This window comes from Choloepus didactylus, chromosome 4 (genome assembly GCF_015220235.1).
Source record: "Choloepus didactylus isolate mChoDid1 chromosome 4, mChoDid1.pri, whole genome shotgun sequence".
Classification (NCBI taxonomy): Eukaryota; Metazoa; Chordata; class Mammalia; order Pilosa; family Megalonychidae; genus Choloepus; species Choloepus didactylus.
In genome coordinates this window covers 53,128,317-53,134,316 of record NC_051310.1, presented here as the reverse complement: position 1 = coordinate 53,134,316, position 6,000 = coordinate 53,128,317, and positions in this window count along the sequence as shown.

Here is a 6,000-nt window from a genome sequence, read left to right as displayed (position 1 = left end):
CGTCAGCATCACAGAAATACTCAGCAGCGGTGATCTGTGCTACCAAAGAGTATTTTCTTTTGCTTCTAGTGGAAAATGCTGCTTCCATGGCCAGGCCTGAGATCGATTTATGTTTACCTGTTTACCTTTGTGATTTGTACCACACCTTTAAATCAACGACCACAACTGTCTCCAGCACCTCTTGCTCTGACTCTTATGACACATGCATCTAATGCATTTTAGCCTCTTCTTGCTTTTCAGTATTATTTTAATCTTTTTGTCTTGGTTCACTTCTCTAAAGGCAAAGGGTAGTCAGTAGTTCAAGAAAACAGAATCAATATCTACCTTATCTGGTAGAGTTCAGCTTACTATGTGCATTGGGATTTTTGTATTAGAAAAGCTAAGGGGTTTTGATTAGGTGGATTTTTCAGGGAATTTTCTACAGTCAGCAGCCTGTGGTTATATTGTGCACCTATTAAAAGATGTAGTTGTAGCACTAATTTGTATGTAATCTCTTCAGGTTTCCATGGCAACAGTGGTAGCAATTTAAAGGGTAGCTTCTCCATTCTTCCTTCAAGAATTTTAGGCTGTAAAAATGTTTTAGAAAAAACCTGTTCTTCCTTTTAAATATAATATATACATTTAGATTCATTCTGATGAGACAGTTTTGAGGTTAGGAATACTCACAAGATGTAGTCCATTAAGTAAGTGGTTCTACTAACAAGCTGTGTGAACCTGGGCAAGTTAATTATCCTCTATAAGCCTCTACTTCCTCATCTATATAACATGAATAAAAATAGCATCTACACTACAGGGTTCTGTGAGGACTAAATAAGAGCATGCACTGACCTACCATGTTAGGTTGTAACCCTACAACATGGACCTAACTCCCCACCCCCTCACTCCCAGAACTTCAAGAGATATAGTAAATTAAACAAAGAATTTTGATAAAATGAGACAAATTGAATGAGATCATGGGCTATTAGAGGAGTCTCCAACTCTAATGTGGGCAGAGGGCTATTAAGAAGCCTTAAGAGAGGAGGGCATCTTTGTGTCTTGGAGGGTGTACAGGAATTCACTGAGTGAATGTAGACGGAATAGTGTCTGAGGAAGAGGAATGGAAGGAGAGACAGCTTGGTGGACGTGACAAACTGAAGGAAGTTCCATATAATAGGAGCTTGGACATGAAAGATGAGAAATGACTTAGATAAGGAAGCAGCCCCAGATCAATAAGGACCATGTAATTTTCAATAAAGATGTGAAATGTATGTGCCAGTTTTGGTAAGTGTGTTTTCAAGGAATTTTTCCATTTCTTCTAAGCTCACAAATTTATTGGTATATGCTTACACATAGTATCCACTTATTATCCTTTTATTGTGAGCAGGATCTGTAGTGGCATCCCTTTTATTAAGCCTGATATTGGTGATTTGTATTTTCTCTCTTTTTTTTTTTTCTTGGTAGGGGTTTATCTATGTCTTTATATGTTAAAGTGCATTATTTATAAACAGGATGTCACTGGATTTCTTTTTTCATCCAGTCTTGGGTTACTTTTATCCAGTAATTAGAGCATTTAGTCTTTGTAAATTTAATGTAGTTATTAAATTAATATGGTTGGGTATAAGTCTGTTTTCTTTTTGTCCTCTCTGTTCTTTCATCATTCCTTCTTTCTTGACTTATTTTGTATTAATGAAATATCACTTAATATTGCATTGTTTCTCCTCTATTGGATTTTTAACAACTTTTTGTATTCTTGTTATTTTAGTGGTTGCTCTAGAAAGTAAAATATTTGTTCTTCTTCCATTTACCTGCCCTCTATCCTTCATGCTGTTGATGTATGTATTATTGCTACATATGTTATAAACTCTCCACTACATTGTTATTATTTTTGCTCTAAACAGTCAATTGTCATTTAAAGAATTTAATTCTTTAAAATGTGGTGAACAATGGCATACAAATATCTGTCCAAAGTCTTGGCTTTCAATTTTGGGGGGTGTATACCTAGGAATAGAATTGCCAGATCATATAGTAATTCTATGTTTAACTTCCTTGGGAATTGCCAAACTGTTTTCCACAGTGACTGCACCATTTTACATTCCCACAAACAATGTCCTAAGGTTCCTATTTCTCCACATACTTGCCAACACTTTTTACTTTCTTTTTTTTTTTTTTTAATAATAGCCATCCTTGTTGTTATGAAGTCATATCTCAGTAAAATTTTAATTTGCATTTCTCTATTGGCTAATAATGTTGAATATTTTTTCATTTGTTTATTGACCAATTATATATCTTCTTTGAGAGATGTCTATTCGAATCCTTGGCCCATTTTAAAATTGGGTTGTCTTTGTTGTTGAGTTGTAGTTCTTTATATGTTCTGGGTGTTAAACCCTTATCAGATATATTGTTTCCAAATACTTTTTCCCATTCTGTAGGTTGTCTTTTCACTTTCTTGATAGTGAACATGGGTGTGCAAATATCTGTTCAAGTCCTTGCTTTCAGTTCTTATGGGTACATACTTAGAAGTGAGATTGCTGGGTCATATGGTAATTCTATACTTAATTTTCTGAGGAATTGTCAAACTGTATTACACAGGGGCTACACCATTTTACATTCCACCCACAATGATTAATTGTTCCTATTTCTCTGTATCCTCTCCAACACCTGTTATTTTCTGTTTTTTGTTTTTTTTTTTAAATAGTAGGCATTCTAGTGGGTGTGAAATGGTATCTCATTGTGGATTCGATTTACCTTTCCCTAATAGCTAGTGATATTGAGCATCTTTTCATGTACTTTTTAGCCATTTGTTTGTCTTTGTTGAAATTTCTGTTCAAGTCTTTTGCCCATTTTCACTTGGATTGTTTGTCTTTTTATTGTCAAGTTGTAGGATTTCTTTGTATATTATGGAGAGGAAACCCTTATGGGATATATGGTTTCCAAATATTTTCTCCCATGAGTAGTTTGTCTTTTCACTTTTGTGATAAAGTTCTTTGATGCACAAAGTTTTTACTCTTGATGAAGTCCATTTTATGCATTTTTTCTTTTATTGCTTGTGATTTTAGTGTAAAATCTAAAAATCCATTGCCAAATACATGGTCCTGAAGATTTTTCCTTGTATTTTCTTGTAAGAGCCTTATACTATTAACTATTATATTTAGGTTGTTGATCTATTTTGAAATAGTTGCTGCATATGGTAAGAGGTAGGGGTCAAAATTCATTACCTTGCATGCAGTTTTCCAGTTGTCCCACCATCATTTGTTAAAGAGACTATACTTTCCCCACTGAATGGACTTGGCACCCTTGTCAGAAATCAGCTGATGTGTAGGTTTATTTCTGAACTCTTACTTCTATTCCATTGTCTATATGTCTATCCTTATGCTAGTATCACACTTTTTAATTACTGTAACATTGTACCAAGTTCTGAAATCAGGAAATGTGAGTCCTCCAACTTTGTTCTTCTGAGAATTGTTTTGGCTAGTTGGGGTCCCTTGTAATTCCTTATGAGTTTAAGGATCAGCTTTTCCATTTCTGTAGAAAACTTTGCTGGAATTCATAATAGCCAAAAGGCAGAAGCAACTCAAGGGTTCATCAGTAGATAAATGGATAAACAAAAAGTGGTATACCAACACAATGGAATATTATTCAGCCATGAAAAGAAATGAAGTGCTGATATATGCAACAACATAGGTGAACTTTGAAGACATTATGCTGAGTGAAATAAATCAGACACTAAAGAACAAATATTGTAAGACTTCTCTTATATGAAATACTTAAAATAAGCGAATTCATGGAGACAAAAAGAATAGTGGATACCAGGGTTGGGGAGTTACTAATGGGGAGATATTACTTAATGAATATGAGTTTCTGTTTGGAATAATGAAAATATTCTGAAACTAGATAGTGATGAAAGTTATACAATATTGTTAGTCCTTGATGTAACAGAATTGTTCACTTAAAAATGGTTAAAATGATTTTATATATATTTTACCACAATTAAAAATAAAGATAAAAATTCTGGAAAAAATATTCCTTATCCACATATTTACTGTCTTTTGTGTTCTTCATTAAAGTTTCTATGTGTTCCTTGAAAGAAAATCTTATTTTGTTTTGCTGCAGACTTGAGATTTCTAAAAGCTAGACCCAGAGTCTCATTGTGCAAGTGGCTGAAATACAATATAAACTGAATTCCCGATATTGTGGAGTGTTTGCTGCTAAAGTGAGGGAATTGATTGGAAAGGAATGGGATCCTGAATATTGGAATTGGGACATATTGATTGATAATAATATTGGTGAGGATGCTGAAACCCTAGATTCTTCTGAGTCTTTGCCAAATAAAACTGTAATTGTCTGCCCCAAGGTATCAGCTACCCAATCTCCAGTCTGTCCTGAGGAATCAACCCCCATTACCTCCTGTCTGCCCTGAAGAACCAGCCACCCTACCTCCAACCTGTCTTGAGGACTCAGACACCCAACATGCACCTGAAGCAATTAAGCCTTCTGTACCTGTAACCAACTATCCTGATGAAACAGCCCTCATACCTCAATCTGAAAAGATTAGTTCTGTTTCACCAGATGAAACTGCAATGGAATGCCCTGAGGTAATTGACTTGCTAGACACTTCAGTTTTTCTCATGACCTACCCCCACCAACCCTCTTTTCCTCCAGACCTATAACTAGGATGACGTCCCAACAGGCCCAAAAAGGTGAAGTACAAAGTGTGACCCACGAGGAGGCACACTATATTCCAAAAGAACTGCATGATTTTTCCAATACAAATAAACAGAAGTCAGGGGAATATATGTGGGGATGGTTTCTAAGGGTGTAGTATAATGGTAGAAGGAACATAAAGTTGGATCAGGCTGAATTTATTGATACGAGTCCACTAAGCAGAGATTCTGGACTCAATGTTGTAGCTCAAGGGGTTAGAAGGGGCTCTAACAGTTTGTTCCAGTGGTTGGCTGAAGCATGGAACAAAAGGTAGCCTACATCACCCAAAGTAGAAATGCCAGAACTGCCCTGGTATAATGTAGACGAGGAGATCCAAAAGCTTAGAGAGGTTGGAATGTTAGAGTGGATTTATCCTGTAAGACCTGCTCATCTGCCCCAGGAATGTCTGGAGGACACACCTTTCACCAGGACTGTGAGAAATAAATTTGTGAGACTGACTCCACCATTGCTTAAGAGTTCTGTGGTTGCTCTTCTCTGTAGGTCAGATATTACTGAGGGAACTTCTGTCATTGAACTTGGATCCTTAAACACAGTGGGGATGATGAGATCCTGGGTTGGCAAAGTCAAGTGGCAGCACTTAATCGCTAAAGACAAGGTGAGTGTGGCTACCATAATGGACAGCAGACTCAAAGCAGTAATCAAAGTAGTCTGATGCACTGAGACTATGGTATTGGCTAATTTAGATCACAGGGTACCTAGAAGTAAAATAGATGAGCAGTCTACTAAATTCTTACTTGATCTTTATAGGCAGAAAAATTCTAGGTCAACTGAGCAAACATCTAACTTGAATTACAAAAACACAGTCACGGCCCCTTAATCAATTCCCAGTCTTAAGACAGTTTAGAGACCCAGAGCCCCTTGAATGAGGGGAAGGCTGAGACCCCCTGGAGAAGGATCCTGTTGTACTGCCAAAAATTTACACTGTGAATCTTCCTCCCAGCCTTCTCCAAAAAGGCCTATGGCCTTTTACCAGGGTAACTGTGACTTGGGGAAAAGGAAATGATTTGACATTTCAGGGATTATTAGACACTGGCTCAGAAGTGATATTAATTCCAGTAGACCCAAAACAGCACTGTGGTAGGGGCTTATGGAGGTCAGGTGACCAATGGAGTTTTAGCTCAGATCCATCTCAGAGTGGGTCCAGTGGGTCCCTGGACCCATTCTGTAGTTATCTCTCCAGTTCTGGAATGCATAATTTGAATAGACTTACTCAGCAACTGGTAGAATCCCCATATTTGTTTCCTGACTTGTGGAGTGAGGGCTAGGATGGTAAGAAAGGCCAAGTGGAAGCTACTAGAA